The following is a 19,769-nucleotide window of genomic DNA, read 5'->3' as shown; positions in this document are numbered from 1 at the left end:
AAGGCGCAAGCAGATAAATCACAAAGTATAACTTACATACATAACCACAGTCAGCACAATTAATCAGTTGACAATTACAATTTAAATAAATAAGCACAGCAGGCACATAATAAAAAAATATAACATCAGTGAAAAAGCAGTGCAGCCAAGCGATGCATAATATATACAAATAACAACCCTATTCATTAATCAATCAATGTCAAAATCAGTTAATGTGCGCAAGCACGTCGCTTCACAAGTAAGTTCATAGAACATGAAATTAGCACAAAGTATGAGTCACGTAATCGCGAGCAGAAATTTACGTCTAAAGTATGTACCTAAGTGGAAATATGTTACCTGAAAAATAAACTCAATTAATAGTTACCCTTTTTTAGTTTATTACTTTTTTTCTTTGAAATTACATTCTTCCTGAAATTTTCTCCATAGCAAGTCGTCTTAACGTCGGACACGCACAGAATTTACCTGAAGGTCTTAAATATTTTATACTACCATATCCTGAAAAATACTGAACGTTAATAACATAATTCATCAAGTCACTATAGCTTTATACTGAATTTAATCCGAGAAATTAGACTGTGCACTTGTTCACGGCTGTCAGTGCATTCGCACTGAGCGCTCGATCAGCTGTAGGCGCGTGACGTAGAAAGTGATTGTTTGCGGTCAACGGCTGCCTTGTGCGGCGCGCAGACTTCACTGTTGCTTTGAGTATCTGCCGCCGCCGGAACACGGCGCGGTATCCTTGTATTCTCCGCATGTTTACGTATAACTGTTGGTTTCTCAAAAGTATGTCATTCCACAAAAATTTTAACATTAGATATGTGATGTATTCCCTTAGAGCGTCGAGATTTAAGAGTTTCTACTTCAATAGTGTTATCATGGATAATTTTGCGAATCCTATATGGACCGTTATAAAGCAGAAAAAATTTGCGACATAAGCCTTTTCCTTTATGAGACAAACGGTGAGACTTAATTAACACCTTTTGACCAACTGAAAAAGTTTTTACACGACCAGGACGTTTAGCTGATTTCTGTCTTCTAGCAGCCGCAGATGCAATATTTCGTAGAGCCAGGTTGACAACTTCAGAATGCCGCAGTTTCCGTGTAGGCGGAAAAGGAACAATTTCAGAAATGCGATTTATCGGTGCTTTATTTTTTAATATCAGTATAGGCGGTAAAGAAGTTGAGTCATTAGGAAGTTCATTCAGAATGTTTTGAAAAATATGAAGATACTAATCCCAAGTTCTGTGATTCTGATGACAATAAAGTTGACACAATTTATTGATTTCCTTCATCCATCTCTCTGAAGCATTAGATTGAGGGTGGAAAAGTGAAATAAAAATTGGTTTAATCTTCCGACGCCGTAGAGTACGAAGCCAAATTTTAGAGCGAAACTGTGATCCATTATCTGATATAACCTTATCAACATGACCAACTTCTTTAAGAAAATGTTTGATGAAAGCATTAGATACTGAACGAGCTGTTGCTTTGCGTAAAGGTGTAAAACACACATATTTTGATGTCAATTCCACTGCTACGAAAATGTACGCAAAACCATTAGTAGAACGAACCACTGGACCGAACAAATCGACTGCAGCCATGTCCTTTAATTTCGCTGGAATGATAGGAAACAACGGTGCTCTGTGAGAAACAGTTGGCGGCTTAGCCTTTTGACATAACTTGCATTTGGCAAGAACAGATCGAATACGTTTTTCCATATTACTGAAGTAGCAATTTTCTCGTAATTTATGAAAGCATTTTCTGGGACCAAAGTGCGAATAACTGAAATGTGTAAACGAGGTGTGGCCAAATCATCCAATCTAACAAAGCCTCCAAGAAAATTACAAACACCAAGGAAACTACGAACATCTTCGTTTTGTGGAAGCAACAGCATAATTACGAATAGCGTCTAGTTTCTCTGGATCAGGAAGAATACCGTCTATAGAAATAATGTGACCGAGAAATTTCACCTGAGAACGACCAAATGCAGATTTTTCTAAGTTCACTGTAATGCCAACTCTTGCAAAAATACGTAATAGTGAATCCAAAATTTTGTTATGCTCACTCCAAGAACGTTTAGCAATAAGAATATCGTCAACATAAGAAGTAATATTGTCACGAAGATAAACAGGTAAAATTTCATTTAAGCTACGAATGAATGCTGCAGAAAATATAGTAAGTCCAAACGGTAATTTCCAAAGTCGCTTTTGGGTAAAACAGTCAAATCCGGTTATTTTTTACCTACTGTCTAGATAGATGGATAGTAGAAGAATGGTTTTTTTTTTTTTTTTTTTTTTAGATGCCAAGAATAGTGAAATAGTAGGCAGCGGTGCAGAAAACTAAAAGGAAAATAACACCACTACAGCTCGGGGCCCTGTGATCGCTACGGCACATATTCACTTAGTGTAGTGAATCCCCTGAGGACGTTAATAGCTGCACATAAATTTCAGTTTGTGACTTAGTGGCAAATTTGGCGGAAGTGCGTACGTAAATTGATCAAGCCATGAACATGGATGTATGTCATTCTTAGAATTACGAAAGATCTGAAATTTCCGGACAGTCAAAAAGTGTTTATAGTCAAAGTTTTCGCCTCGTGGCGACAAAGACCTACCGCGTCTGTCCCAGTCCCAATGTCGATTATTGTCAAGTCCGCGCGCCTGGCGCTCTCTTGTTGCATCCCGTAAATGAAACAAATTATTTTCTTCAAACCCCTCTGGTATCTGTGATTCTAAATTTCTTTTGCCGTCTTTTCCTACGATTTCGCCTTCAATTTGTTTGACTTGCTTTTTTAATGCCTCAAATTCCCTTTTCACGCGTTCATTAAATTTTCCCTGATTTTCAACATGCTTATTTATGTTCTGATACTCTTCGGTTTCTGCAAATGGCAATGGTGCTGTATCATCTGAATCTCTGTCCCCATGTAAACTAAGATTTGTCAATTTATCTGAAATCTCCTCAACTCTTTCCGATAAGTCACCTAATTGCTCTTTCTGTTTATTTACGTCTTCCGTAAGTGTCGCGACTCGGGTTTCAGTATTGACACATTTAGTAGTTAACTGTTCATATTGTTGTGTTTGATTATTTATTCTGTCATTTGGTACGGATTCCTCGATTCTCTCAAATATTTCCTCCTTATCGTGTGCACGTTGTAAATTTAACTCTGAAAATTTTTGTACTATCACGCGATCTCTTTCTTCCTGTTCTCTATCTTGTTCCCTTTGTTTAATCTCTACTGCAATTAATCTATTATTGTGAGAATTCAAAATTGGTTGTACTTCTTCTCTGATTTCTTTCTTTAATTCATCTTTCATATTTTTGAAACATGTCCCTATTCGTGAGTCTAACCATGTTTCCATTGTTTCCATCTCTGTCTTTAATTCAGATCCAAACCGTGTTGCCATTGTTCCCATATCAGTTTCTAATTCAGATCGTAAAGTTCCCATATCAGTTTTTAATTCAGATCCCAAAGTTCCCATCTCGGTTTTAATTGTTCCTATCTCTGTTTTAATTGTTCCTATTTGTGATCCCAACTGTGATCCCAGTGAGTCTAACCGTGTTTCCATTGTTCCCCTTTGTAAGTCTAACCGTGTTGTCACTGTTTTTAATTCAGATCCCAAATTTAATATTGCACCCATCAACTGCTCCATAATAGCCGGTTCGAAATTCTTTTCGCCCCTAACATTTCCCGCGAAACCAACTTCTTTCGTCATGGCTGTAAAGCTATCTGTGTTCGATACTATTTCAGAATCTTCTATCATTAATCTCGTATTCTGTGAATTTTCTGATTGAGAAAAATTTTGAATTGGTTCCGGACTATTTTCCCGACTTATTAAATTGTTTTCCACTTCATTATTCATGATACTGTTTTCCTCTGTTGGCGAGTTCGCCATGTTAACAATTTCGTCATTCTCACTATCCATCATTGTTGCCTTTTTCATCGATCGTGTAATCATTTACAAAACATACAAAACTCGTCACTATATGAAAATTACACACAATGACACTTTATCTCCAACAATACCATTCACACGAAATGTTTCCCTCAAACACGATTAATCGAACAATTGAAATAATTGCACTAATTGTCAAACCCGTAGACAAGACAACAGAAATGAAATTTTGCAAAAAACAAATACCATTAGAAGAATGACAATTACCAAATCTACACATGCAATATAGACTACAATTACTAAACTACAAATTACTACAACAATCCTACTGTCTACTATTTCTACAATCAGAAAAATTCCAAGGGACTATCCGAAGCAGCGGTCGCCACGTGCATGGGGGCTTAATTAAATGTAATTAAAATAATTTTATTTTTTTGCTTTAGTAGCTGTCTGTTCGATTACGAAGTCTCGTAACGGTTGGCCCTGACTAGTATTATTACGCAATCTGACTGCATAGAACAACAACAAAGAATGAAATTGAAATTTTCATTAACACAATTAATTAATTAAGTCCCCAGCAACTATAAAACCTACGAAACCAAAGCACAAGTGTAACTGTTCTGTGTGTGGAAGTATGACTCAACGTACGCATCTGGCACGGTTCTTCTTCAACAACACAAGAAATTTTAAATATCATTTATACTGAATTAATTAAAGAAAATAGAAATACCATAATTACTCAAGAAAACCAGAATTACACTCTAATACAAGAACACAAGCCAGATGCTTTGTTGACTGAACCTGTAATGACGCATTATTCAGGACATTGAAATAATGAGAAAGAAAAGAAAAGTAGTTTGTTACCTTAATTTATATTGATGAAAAGCACTCTAGACATTACACTCTCTCCACACCGACTCGCTACTATCACATCTCAACAAGAACTTTTCAGTATCACATCTCAGCAAGCACTGCCTACTAGCTCATCTCAACAAACACTCCTCACTACGACATCTCAGCACTGACTACCACGAGCTCTCCCCAAGCACTGCCCACTACGACATCTCAATAATCACTGCCAGTGGAGGCGGCGGAACAATGCTCTCTAGCGCGATCTCTGGCGCTGTGGCTCAGTGTAGCCACCTTTCAACGCCCGTTGGGCATTTTGATCACAATAGCAATACATCAACACGATATCGACCTTTTCCGCAATTGGTAAACGTTCCATTTTAACACGGGTAATGTATCACGAAGCAAATACCGTCCGCACTGGCGGAATGTTACGTGATACCACGTACTTATAAGTTTGTGACTATTACAGCGCCATGTATGAGAAAGCGAAAAAAGTGGTCCAACTAAAACATTCATATTTCTTTACGTACTACACTAATATGTAATAAAAAATGGGGGTTCCTATTTAAAAATCGCAGTTGATATCCGTTGGACCTATGGCAGCGCCATCTAGCGGGCCACCCATAGCGCCATCTGGTTTTCCCCTTCAAGCTAGACGAGTTTCGTTCTTTGTAGTTTTTTCGTTTGATGCTTGTTTCGTGAGATATTTGGCCTGGTCACGATCAATGGACCACCCTGTATATGTAAACTGTTTCATGTAATCACAGTTAAGCAAAATCAATAAGTAGGCTGGAGAGGAAGAGTTTCCTCAGTTACTTTTTGTAGTGATCAGTGCAATTCATGTTACAACCTGAATGTCTTTTTAGACCACTTCGAAAACTTTTCCTGTTATGATCTGAAGAAACTACACTCATCGGGCCAAAAGTCTGGGTTCTTCAATTGCACTGGCAGATGCATTATCGGTACTGCAATATATGAAACATTAATTCACTTTATTACAAGAATGATAAAAAAAATACTTAATATTTTACAATGCGTTGCCATAGCAGTGTGTCAAATATTTACAACTGTCCTTGAGCAGTAATGCGTCACTCGATGCACGCAGTTAAAACTCTTCCCTTGAAGTACAAGTTCAACATTTACAGAAGTGCAGTTCCATTTGAGATTTGAATACCAGTTGTGTCCTTTTTTATTGATTTATTTATTGTTCCGTGGGACCAAATTAAGGAGAAGTCTCCATGGTCATGGAACGAGTGAATACATGAAATTATAACACGATATTAGAAACAGATAAAATGAAATACAAAAAAAAATATTCAGGTGACAATTCTAAAGTTTAAATAAAGAAAATCAACAATGTAACACTGGAATTTGCTTAATTTTTTAGCTCTTCCAGGAGCTCCTCGACAGAATAGAAGCAGTGAGCCATGAGGAAACTCTTCAGTTTAGACTTAAAAGAGTTTGGGCTACTGCTAAGATTTTTGAGTTCTTGTGGTAGCTTATTGAAAATGGACGCAGCAGAATACTGCACTCCTTTCTGCACAAGAGTCAAGGAAGTGCATTCCACATGCAGATTGTAACTGAGTGAAAGCTGCTAACTCTTGGGAATAGGCTAATATTGCAAACAACAAACGACATTAAAGAAAATATATACTGTGAGGGCAACGTCAGAATTCCCAGACTATTGAATAGGGGTCGACAAGACGTTCTCGAACTTACACCACATATAGCTCGAACAGCCCGTTTTTGAGCCAAAAATACCCTTTTTGAATCAGAAGAATTACCCCAAAAAATAATACCATACGACATTAGCGTATGAAAATATGCGAAGTAGACTACTTTTCGTGTTGAAGTGTCACTTATTTCAGATACTGTTCTAATGGTAAATAAAGCAGCATTTAGTTTCTGAACAAGATCCTGGACATGGGCTTTCCACAACAGCTTACTATCTATCCGAACGCTTAGGAACTTGAACTGTTCCGTCTCGCTTATAATATGCCCATTCTGTCTGATCGAAATATCGGTTCTTGTTGAACTGTGTGTTAGAAACTGTAAAAACTGAGTCTTACTGTGATTTAGCATCAAATTATTTTCCACAAGCCACGAACTTATTTCATGAACTACATTATTTGATACTGTTTCAATATTACACACAAGATCCTTCACTATCAAGCTGGTGTCATCAGCAAACAGAAATATTTTTGAATCACCTATAATACTAGAAGGCATATCATTTATAGAAATAAGAAACAGCAGTGGCCCCAGCACCGACCCTTGGGCAACGCCCCACTTAACAGTGCCCCATTGGGACCGAACATCACTACCACTCTCAATATTGCGGAGAATTACCTTCTGCTTTCTGTTCTTAAAGTAAGAGGCGAACCAACTGTAAGCTACTCCCCTTACTCCATAATGGTCCAACTTCTGCAGTAATATTTTGTGGTCAACACAGTCAAAAGCCTTCGTTAAATCAAAGATAATACCTAGCGTTCGCAACCTTTTATTTAATCCGTCCAAAACCTCACAGAGAAAAGAGAATATAGTATTTTTAGTTGTTAAATCATTTCTTAAACCAAACTGAACATTTGACAGCAAATTATGTGAATTTAAATGCTCCAGTAACCTTGTATATACAACCTTCTCGATAACTTTAGCAAACACCGATGGCATAGAAATAGGTCTAAAATTGTCAACATTATCAATGTCTCCCTTTTTATAAAGTGGCTTCACTACCGAGTACTTTAATCGGTCAGGAAACCGGCCACTCCTAAAGGAAAAGTTACAGGTATGGCTAAGTACTGGGCTAACATATATAGAACAATACTTGAGTATTCTGCTAGATACCCCGTCATATCCATGAGAGTTCTTGGTCTTTAGTGATTTAATTATTAACTCAATCTCCCTCTTGTCAGTATCATGGAGGAGCATTTCAGGTAACAGTCTCGGAACACTTTTTTCTAAGAGCGCTATATGATTCCCTGTTGGGAGTAGGTTTCTATTTAGTTAACATGCTATATTCAGAAAGTGATTATTAAATACTGTACATATACGCGACTTATCAGTAACACGGACATTCCCACTACGCACTGATTCTATACCCTCGACCTGTCTCTGCAGACCAGCCACTTCCTTTACGACTGATCATATGGTTTTAATTTTATCCTGAGACTTACCTATTCTATCTGCATACCACATACTTTTTGCCTTCCCAATAACATTTTTAAGCACCTTACAATACTGTTTGTAATGGGCTGCTGCATTTAGATTTTGACTGTTTCTAACGTTTTGATATAATTGCCACTTTGTTCTACAAGATATTCTTATCCCTCTAGTCAGCCACCCAGGCTGCCTGTTTGTGCTAGTACCCTGTTTTGAACGTTCTAACGGAAAGCAACTTTCAAAGAGCATGAGAAAAGTCTTGAGAAAAGCATTATATTTACTGTATCAGCGCTATAAACATCTTGCCACTCTTGTTCCTTGATGAGGTTTACAAAGGTCTCTACAGCAACTGGATCAGCTTTCCTAAACAGCTGATGACTATATTTAACACGTGATACAGCACAAAAATCTTTTAGAGTTAAAATTTGTGCATCATGATCTGAAAGGCCATTCACCTTTTTGCTAACAGAATGCCCTTCTAGTAATGAGGAATGAACAAAAATGTTGTCTATGGTTGTTCTGCTGTTCCCTTGCACTCTCGCTGGAAAGAATACGGTTTGCATAAGATTATATGAATTAAGGAGGTCTACCAGCATCCTCTTCCTTGCACAATCACTTATACAATTAATATTGAAGTCACCACATATAACTAACTTTTTGTATTTCCTATAAAGTGAACCAAGAACCTCCTCTAGCTTTAGCAAAAATGTTGTGAAATCGGAGTCTGGAGATCTATAAATAACAACAGTTAGCTCCGTTAAATTTAACCACACCTGCACAACATTCAAAAACCTTTTCAGTGCAGTACTTTGAAACATCAATTGACTCAAATGGGATGTCGTTTTTCACATACATGGCTACTCCCCCACACCGCAAAGAGCTCCTAGAAAAGCTGACAGCCAACCTGTATCCTGGTAAAGGAAGCCTCTGAATTATCTCCTTATTTAAGAAGTGTTCAGATATACCAATAATTTCAGAGTCAACATCTATAAGCAGTTCACTAACTTTAATACCTTGTATATTTTGATGAAATATACTAATTCCCTCATTACTCGGATACCTAAGCTTTGTCAAAAGTGGTTCCTTTGTTAGAGAGACTTCCCTTAAGCAGGAATACCTATCAGCTGACTTCAATCTAAAAAAGGTGCAGCTCTAACACCCACTACTGCAGGAATTTTCCCATGAGTGATCCCTCCAACCCCACCTATGCTGTCACCTATAAGCTTTGCCAACCTCCCCTTCCCATACCTGTTGAGGTGCAGGCCACGTCTAGTGAAACCCGTCCTGCTGATAGACTCCACCGACACCACTGAAATGTGACCCATGCTTTCTGTCATCAGCGCACCCCCAAGTCTTATGTTGTTACGCCTGACGGGCTGTATTAAGATGAGGCCGATCGTGACGCTGAAACAGTTCCACGAAATGCGCATTCGTGTTGCCAGTCTGAGTGGCTATCTTTTCCAGGTCACCATCTATGTTATACTCCCCATCCCTATCAATACTATTACCAGCCCCACCCACAATCACTACCTGATCCTCTTTAGTAAAATCCCTACATAACCCCCCCCCCCTATGTTAACAGTCACCTGAGCCAATCCTGCATTAGGCTTCACAATGCTGGTGACCTGGTACTCACTCCCCAGCACTTCCTGCAACTGCTGGCCTAACTAGATGATGCTGAATGCTTCATCGGAGGTCACGAACTGGGGCAGAGTGAGTCGATGATCAGCTCTATATTGACGTCTGTGTGATGGCGCTGCGGTGCTGAGAGGGCGCGCCTTCAGGAATGCCTCCCATTTGTCGTCGTGGATTGCAGCGATGTGTCGATAATGTGTTTGGTATCGATGCACGTTGCCGGCTTCAGTGTGGGACTGGAATCTTTCGACAATATCACATTTTCTAAACTAGGCAATAACGAGGCACGGGTGGTTGTATGCATTGAATTTCAGTTGGAATAGGCAGAGAAGAATTCTCAATAAAATATGTGCTTGAGAGGGTTACAGGAACCGCTAGCTATTGCAATCACTCGATACAGAGGATAAGGAAGGAGGGAAACATAACTGCAAGTATTTGTAAAGGCTTCATTTCTTCAGAAAGGTGTCGAAGAAACAGAATAAAAATTAATTTTTGGTAATATTACCAAACATGTTATCAGTTGTCTGAGACAATTTTCACGTAACACATTTTGTTTTTTTTTATGAGTGTCCTTGTGGCACAGCATAAATCAGTCTTGTTTTGCGGTAGAATGAGATTTTCACTCTGCAGCGGAGTATGCGCTGATACTAAACTTCCTGGCAGAATAGAACTGTGTGCCGGACCGAGACTAGAACTCGGGACCTTTGACTTTTGCGGGCAAGTGCTCTACCATCTGAGCTACCCAAGCACGACTCTCGCCCCGTCCTCACAGCCTTACTTCTGCCAGTACCTCGTCTCCTACCTTCCAAACTTTACTGAAGCTCTCCTGCGAACCTTGCAGAACTAGCACTCCTGAAAGAAAGGATATTGCGGAGACATGGCTTAGCCACAGCCAGAGGGATATTTACAGGGCTGCATGGTCGGAATTTCAGTTTCGAGTTATTTACATATACACATCACTGAACGCACTTGAAAAATCATATAGTTGTACAACACGCAATTCAGGAGATATTACTTCATAAACTCATTCGGGAATGAGAATTCTCATTCTGGAAATATCCCCCAGGCTGTGGCTAAGCCATGTCTCCGCAATATCCTTTCTTTCAGGAGTGCTAGTTCTGCAAGGTTCGCAGGAGAGCTTCAGTAAAGTTTGGAAGGTAGGAGACGAGGTACTGGCAGAAGTAAGGCTGTGAGGACGGGGCGAGAGTCGTGCTTGGGTAGCTCAGATGGTAGAGCACTTGCCCGCAAAAGTCAAAGGTCCGAGTTTGAGTCTCGGTCTGGCACACTGTTTTAATCTGCCAGGAAGTTTGTTTTGCTCTATTTTATCCTTTGTTTACGGGATTATTTCATTTTTGGTACTATAGTGAGGAACTATAGATTTTGAACGTCTATGTATCTGGTAATACTGACATAAGCTGAAAATACGGTAGTCAGCTGTAGCTTATAAATTATGCATAGACCTCACTATGGAAGTGAAACCCCCGCCCTTCCTACCGCCTGGTGGGCATTGAGCCCCCAACTCCACCGTTTCCCCCCTCCCTCCCTTTCCGCGCCGTCTGCGAAGCTGCGGGGTACGGGGCAAGTTACTTAGTGCGCACTGTGCCTTACCGCTCTGTTCTTAATGACAAGACCATTTGCGAAGATGGATACTGTTGTGTCGATTCCCTAAAGTCTCGACACAATGAGTGGCTAGAAGCACGCGAAACTAACGCAGACGGGCGTAAATTCTGAAACAGGAGACTGGATGAAAAACTATAAAGAAAAGAAGAGAGATTGTCATATACTTAACTTTAATGTAGTCTTGTTCTTGTTGAAATACATCTCTTGCATAGTAGTATGCAATTAGCACTAATACAAATGGCGCCTTGCTAGGTAGTAGCGATGGACTAGCTGAAGGCTATTTAATCTGTCTCTCGGCAAATGAGAGAATGACTTGATACGTCAGGTCGCAAGCTATGTCGTCCGTACAACTGGGCGAGGTCAAGTCCGTGTCTTGTGACCTGCCATGTGGTGGCGCTAGGTTTGCGATTACATAGTGGCGACACGCGGGTCCGACATGTACTACAGGACCGCGGCCGATTTAAGTTACCACCTAGCAAGTGTGGTGTCTAGCGGTGACACCACAGATACTACGTACGTGCGCTAGCGGAGGTGGGGGGATGTGGCCTGCGGACTTGGGGTGCCGCAGAGTCGAGCGTGGCGCCGCCAGCACCGCTGTGGCGGAGTCGAGAAACAGCGCCGCCGCGGGCGACTTGCGGCGAGAGGTAAGACCCGGCGAGTGGCAAGGTCGTGAATGGCGGGCGAGGAGAGGCAAGGCCGTTGGTGCGGCGGCCTCTGGCGGCCGCTGCTGGCCCTCCCAGCTGCGCGACTTGGCAGGCCGGCCGCTGGAAAGGCCACGCTCCGTTCTGTCTGAAGGCGGCTCGCTGCTGCACTGCCGAGGAGGAAGAATTGTGCTGTTGCTGAGTGCAGACACTGGCATCGCTTTCGTGGGGATCCGTGCTAAAATACCCTTCCGGCCTTCCAGATACAAATTTTGCGTCATTTCCCTGTACCAGTTAAGACGATACTAGAATGGTTCCTTTGAACAGAATATAATTCATTTCCTTTCCCGTCCTCGACTCATCCTTGCTGGTCCTCTTATCTCTAACGACCACTAATCAGCTAAAACAGCAACCCGGTCGCAGTTGCAGGTTGCTTATGCAATGGCTTCCAGGGGATAATTATTGACCGAATTTATAAATTTAAGATGCACTTGTAATCTACACCAGAACTGTAATGTTACATTAGAAGTTTAACACGATAAGACAGAATTAATGTTAGAGAAGTGTATGTGTTTTGAGGCACTTACACTATGTGATCAAAAGTATCCGGACACCTGCGTGAAAATGACTCAAAAGTCCGCGGTGACCTCCATCGCTAATGAGGGAATTCAGTATGGTGTTGGCCCACCGTTAACCTTCATAACAGCTTCCACTCTCGCAGCCATACGTTCGATCAGGAGCTGCAAGTTTTCTTTGGGAATGGCAGCCCATTCCTCACCGAGTGCTGCACTGAAGAGATATAAATGTCGGTCGGTAAGGCTTGGCACGATGACAGCGTTCCAAAACATCCCACAGGTGTTCTATAAGATTCAGGTCAGGACTCTGTGCAGGCCAGTCCATTACATGTTATTGTCTTGTAGCCGGCCGAAGTGGCCGTGCGGTTAAAGGCGCTGCAGTCTGGAACCGCAAGACCGCTACGGTCGCAGGTTCGAATCCTGCCTCGGGCATGGATGTTTGTGATGTCCTTAGGTTAGTTAGGTTTAACTAGTTCTAAGTTCTAGGTGACTAATGACCTCAGCAGTTGAGTCCCATAGCGCTCAGAGCCATTTGAACCATTTTATTGTCTTGTAACAAATGTCTGTGAAATTTTATGGGACTTAACTGCTGAGGTCATCAATCCATAAGCTTACTCACTACTTAACTTAAATCATCTTAAGGACAAACACACACACGCTCATGCCTGAGGGACCGCCGGGACCAGCCGCACAGTCCATGACTGCAGCGCCTCAGCCCGCTCGGCTAATCCCGCGCGGCGTCTTCTAACCATTCCGCCACAGACCGTGCTTTCTGAACAGGTGCTCGATCATGTTGAAAGATGCAATCGCCATCTCTAAATTGCTCTTCAACAGTGGGAAGCAAGGAGGTGCTCAAAACATCAATGTCGGCCTGTGCTGTGACAGTGCCACGCAAAACAACAAGGGGTGGAAGCCCTCTCCATGAAAAACACCATCGCCTCCGAATTTTACTGTTGGCACTACACACGCTGCCAGATGACGTTCACCGGGCATTCGCCATCCCACACCCTGCCATTGGATCGCCGCATTGTGTACCGTGATTCGTCACTCCATACAACGTTTTTCCACTGTCCAATCGTGCAATGTTTACGCTTCTTACACCAAGCTAGGTGTCGTTTGGCATTTACCGGCGTGATGTAAGGATTATGAGTTGCCGCTCGACCACGAAATCCAAGTTCTCTAACCTCCCACCTAATTGTCATAGTATTTGGAATGGATCGTGATGCAGTCTGGAATTTCTGCGTGATGGTCTGGATAGATGTCTGCCTATTGCACATTACGACCCTCTTCAACAGTCGGCGGCGTCTGTCAGATAACAGACGAGGTCGGCCTGTACGCTTTTGTGCTGCACGTGGTCCTTCACGTTCCCACTTCACCATCACACCGGAAACAGTGGACCTAGGGATGTTTAGGAGGGTGGAAATCTCGCGTACAGACGTATGACACAAGTGACACCTAATCACCTGACCACATTCGAAGGCCGTGAGTTCCGCGGAGCGCCCCATTCTGCTCTCTCACGATGTCTGATGACTACTGAGGTGGCTGATACGGAGTACCAGGCAGTAGATGACAGCAAAATGCACCTAATATGAAAAAACATATGTTTTTGGGGGTGTCCGGATACTTTTGATCACATAGTGTAACTCTTGGCGTGCAAGTGCCCAGACGATATTCGTCCAGTATTTGAGAAAGAGGGCACTTAGTGACTACCATAGTTTACATATACTTTCGAAGATTTTCGAAACTTTTACTCGCTGACACCCTTCACAATTTAGTGAAAGGTAACAAGTTTATTGCTTCCTTCATTTTCACTGTTCGTGTGGCAGAGGTTCAGCATCACTCATGACGTTTCAATTTATTACCTCATTACTACTAAATCTATTCATACACATTTTGCAGACGGTATCCACGTATATCACCATCAGCCTTGCCGCACTGATTACACTGGCTCCCCCTGGGTCTCCGAAGATAAGCGCTCTCGGGCCTGTCTACTATATGGATGGGTCACCGTCTGTGGTGAACGCCCAGCCCTTGCGAGACCAACTGAGCAGCTGTTCGATCGAGAAATAGTGGCTCCGGTCAGGAAAGCTGACACTGGCTGGGAGACCACATGACCCTCCGTATCCGCATCTAGTGACGCCTATCGGCTGAGTATGGCACGGTGGTCCGGCGGCACTGTTCGATCTTCGAAGGGCTGCATGGTCGGAATTTCAGTTTCGAGTTATTCACATATACACATCACTGAACGCACTTGAAAAATCATATAGTTCTACAACACGCAATTCAGGAGATATTACTTCATAATCTCTGTGATTTGGTTTTGGTTGTTTTATTAGACTCTGGGCGAATTCCGAGCGAGGTAGCACACTGGACTCTCATTCGGGAGAATGACGGTTCAAATCCCCGTCCAGCCATCCACCTTTCTAAATCACTCCAGACAAATGCCGAGATAGTGCTCTTGAAAAGGGCGCGGTCGATTTACTTCCACACTTTCCCCTAATCCGAGCCTGTGCTCCGTATCTAATGACCGCACTGTCGACGGGACTTTAAACTATAATCTTCCTTCCTTCTACGCATGAATAATATGAAGCTAACATACAAGGGTCATTCAATAATTAAAGAGACAAATTGGTCTGGGGAAAAAACTGTTAGTAGGACAAGTTTGGTACTTTTGTGATTTCCAGTTGGCATCACTGGGGTGAGCCCTGATCAGCTGAGGTATCAACTTTGTTTTGTTTACAACCTCAAAAATACATTTCAAGATGGCGATTCCGCCTGAAACGTCCACATTAGTTGAACAACGTTCTGTTATTCGTTTTTTTACTTCCTGAAGGCGAGAAACCAGCTAATATATACTGTAGAATGTCTAAAGTTTACTGTGAAGGTTGTAAAAGGAGCTGACGCGGCTACACAAGGAAACGAGGTTGAGACTGTGCAGAGCTAAAGGAACGTTATGAAAGAAAAGGTGACCTCTTCCTCAACAAAATTTTAACTTGTGATGAGAATTGAGTTCACTATTATGAGCCAGAATCAAGAAGACAAAGCATGGAATGGAAGCACACCAACTCACCTGTCAAGAAAAAGTTCAAAACCCAAGCTGCAACAGAAAAATTTATGATTACAGTGTTTTGGGATGCTGAAGGTCCATTTTTTGTGATTATCTCGAAGAGCAGCGCACAGTGAGTAGCTAATACTATTCGGATTTGCTTTTAAAACAGGTAAAGCCAGCCATGAGAGAGAGGCGTCGTGGATCTCAGAGGAGAATGATTCACCAGCAAGACAACGCACGTCCTCATATTGCTCAACTAACCTGTGAAACCATCGACAAAATGGGCTGGGAAGTATTCCTCATCCCCCTTACAGTCCTGATTTATTACCTAGTGATTTCCATTTGTTCGGTGCAATTAAGGAGGATTACGAGGATGTGAAAAAGTTTGTGGGAGATTGGTTCAAAGATCAAGATAAAGATTTCTGTGCAGCCGGAATAGAAAAACTTGTAGCCCGTTGGAACAAGTGCATAAATGTTCAAGGGGATTATGCTGAAATGTATAAAAAGTATTGTTTTATAAAAATAAACGCTTTTTTCTCCAGACCAATTTGTCTCTTTAATTACTGAAAGACCCTAGTAATTAGGGCTTTGCGTCTTCAGTCAAAGAAATTTCAGATGATTAACATCAACACAGACGTTTGAAGCTCTTTTATGCTTGGGAGGTCGACTCTTTAAGGATTCAGGAGTGGTGGAGAGGAGGGAGGTGGGGGAGGGGGGGTTTATTGGGTAACACTTCCCTACCTTTAATATGGATTACCTTTGTCAATCTACTGTTTCACAACGAAAAGGTATGGATTAAAGAGCAAGATTTTCGTCACAGTCTACCTTTCAGTAACGTTCAACACCAAGTACATCTGCGTCTAAATACTTTGCGAATCACTTCGGAATGTGTGACAGGGGGTATTATTTTCGGAGCATATATTGTTTTTGTTATGACCAGACGAAACTTCAATCTTCTGGCCATAACTGTGGGTTCTTTGACTGCTCTGGAGGATGGTTCATTGGAACTACAACATAGGAAGTATTAGTTCGCTTTCTAACATAAATAATAAAGAAAACGGTGTCACTTGAAATGTGCGGTTGTTGTTGTTGTGGTCTTCAGTCCTGAGACTGGTTTGATGCAGCTCTCCATGTTACTCTATCCTGTGCAAGCTTCTTCATTTCCCAGTACAACCTACATCCTTCTGAATCTGTTAAGTGTATTCATCTCTTGGTCTCCCTCTACGATTTTTACCCTCCACGCTGCCCCCCCCCCCCCCAAATACTAAATTGGTGATCCCCCGATGCCTCAGAACAAGTCCCACCAACCGGTCCCTTCTTCTTGTCAAGTTGTGCCACCTCTTCTCCCCAATTCTATCCAGTACCTCCTCATTAGTTATGTGGTCTACCCATCTAATCTTCTGCATTCTTCTGTAGCACCACATTTCGAAAGCTTCTATTCTCTTCTTGTCCAAACTATTTATCGTCCACGTTTCACTTCCATACATGGCTACGCTCCATACAAATACTTTCAGAAACGACTTCCTGACACTTAAATCTATACTCGATTTTAACAAATTCCTCTTCTTCAGAAACTCTTTCCTTGCCATTGTCTACATTTTATATCCTCTCTACTTCGACCATAATCAGGTATTTTGCTCCCCAAATAGCAATACTCCTCTACTACTTTAAGTGTCTCATTTCCTAATCTAATTCCCTCAGCATCACCCGACTTAATTCGACTACGTTCCATTATTCTCGTCTTACTTTTGTTGATTTTCATCTTCTATCCTCCGTTCAAGACACTGTCCATTCCGTTCAACTGCTCTCCCAAGTCCTTTGCTACCTCTGACAGAATTACAATGTCATCGGCGAACCTCAAATGTGCGGTAAGCTATGAAATCTCTACTATTAAAAGCATCAAGATCTGCAACGGCCTTCACTGTACCCCCTGGATGCCGTATAACTGCAGCAGTCACCCAACCTTTATGATGTTGAGGTCTATCTTTCTGCGTTAAGTGTAAACAGAGATGCCACGCTACAGGAGATTTAGGCGTTCTCATCTGACGGTTTACAAGGCTGTTGATGATATCGAAGTTACTACTAGTTCTAACGTGACAGCTGTTAGTGTTTTTCGGTTGTGTTTTGAATTTTACACTTACGCAGAAAGATACACATCAATATGGTAATGGTTGGGCAACTGCTGCAATTGTACGGTATCCAGGGTATGCAGCTACCGTTGCAGGTCTTACTTGATACAGTAATTTGCTACAGGAGTGCTTGATAATTTACTTCTGTCATTGACTATTAAAGCTTTACTTGATGCTCTAATTAACAAACTCTTCTCTTGAAGTACAATGTTCAATATTTACAAAAGTACATTTCCATCTTACGCTTCACTAACTCTTTAGTCCTACTCGATGACTTTGACAGCTTCAGTTGAGGTCACGAACTGCGGCAGAGTCCTTCCATGCTTGGCTCTATGTCGACCTCCGTGCAGGGGTGCTGTTGTCCTGGGAGAGAGGGCGTGACCTCTTCAGCTTTCTCAATTCGTCGTTGGGGATTGCACCGAGACATCGCTAACGTACGTGGTTTGGATATGCGTTGCCGACTTTTGGTGTGGCACCACTATGTCTGGACAACACCACAGCTTACTCGCTTCCATTCACGGGTGGAGTGTGGCGAGAGTAGCCGCTTGATAGGTGTGTGAGAATTGTTGTTACTGTCTGGTCCTCTCTGCACGATATCTGTGGCGTACATACGTAAGGTCTGTAGAACATTTCTAGTATCTGCCCTGAAAGTCTATTCGTCAAGCTTTTTAAGCAGGTTCTTTGGACAAGTACAGAGCCTTTCGTTGAATGTGTGCCATTATTTTTCCCTGTCGCCAGTGAAACAAGCCTATGGCCACTGGCGCGTCCCTCCTTTCCTTTTTGTCCGACGCTGTACGAGTCTCATGTAACTGAGCACTATTCACGTATGGCCCGTACAGTTGTATTACATTCAATCTGTTTTGTAGCTTAACTGCAATTTCCCGATAACCTACCAACCAACCGTGTGGATCGCCAACTTGAGAAGCAGAGATTTGCCAGCCTTTGTGCTTGATGAGTCACATATGTCTCACTAAAGTAATATGCAGTTTGTACCGCTGTGGCGCTTACGTCACAATTTGGTAAGAAGCTTTTAGAGTTTTGAGCGAAGTACTACGGACCACGGATTGGTTTTATAGAAGACTCTCAGTGACCAAGTGGGCGGCATGTGTTTGTAGTTGGCACATGGCGTCTGTTTCACGAAACTGAAATCAAATCATCATCTTATACGTTTCAAGAATGCCAGACGTGAGTAATTGTGTTCCTTACACACGACAGACACTGTTTTGAAAGATTATTGTGATCGTCCATGAACTTTGGGGACTGCAGCCGGACGATGTCGACAACTTGCAACGATATTTCGGCTGACAGCCATTCTGTCAACTTCAGGTGACTTTTTTACGCTGGGTATTGCTGATGCACGTCGCTTGATTTACATAAAAGAATTGGCACGAAGGTACATACGCTTGGGCTACCGATGCATCGGCGCCTTCTGTTTAGCGCCTTCTTCGAATACTGATCCGTCTACGACGCCCGGGCCCAGGCTAACGGTGGTACTGCATGTAGGCCCCCTGTCGGAATGCGGACCCGAAGAGTAAAATTAGACAGTAGATTAATAGATATAACTGTCAGTAGACGTGTCATTAGGCGTAAAATGTTTTCCTTCCCAAGATGTTAATCTCCGGCTCCCATGGCTTATCCGGTTGAAAGCTGGCAAACGTATTTTCACAGATTCCTTAATAATAGAAGGGAGATTGGGTTTAACGTCCCGTCGACCTCTAGTCATTAGACACGGATCACAAGCTCGGATTGTATCAAGAATGGGTAAGGAGATCGGCCTTGTGCATTCCAAGGAACCATACCAGCATTTGCCTAGAGCGACTTAGGAAATCACGGAAGACCTAAATGCGGACGCTTATTTGAACCACCGTCCTCCCGAATGCGAGTCCAGTGTCCTAGCCACTCCGCTACCTCTCTCGGTCCTTAATAGTAGGATCACAGATGGATCTCGTCGTGACGAAGATTTCCGTGGTAAAATATTTCACAGAACGTCATGTGGAGATAATTCAATGGTCAGCTATGGTTGACGCACTGGGCTGCGAAAGGCGAGAGTGGCTGTCATGTTCAACGCACCTCTCACGCAATGTACGTGTGGTCTGTCCATTGTACACTTTGCCACACCTGTACTGTGTTCTGCAGAGTACAGTCTCCCGCAATCATACAGCATCCTTCAGGAAACGTGGAGAAAAAGAAGTCTTTGTAGGTGGCCGCATAATTATATTACA

The sequence above is a fragment of the Schistocerca nitens genome, chromosome 8, assembly GCF_023898315.1.
Source record: "Schistocerca nitens isolate TAMUIC-IGC-003100 chromosome 8, iqSchNite1.1, whole genome shotgun sequence".
NCBI lineage: Eukaryota > Metazoa > Arthropoda > Insecta > Orthoptera > Acrididae > Schistocerca > Schistocerca nitens.
This window is presented reverse-complemented; position numbering follows the sequence as displayed.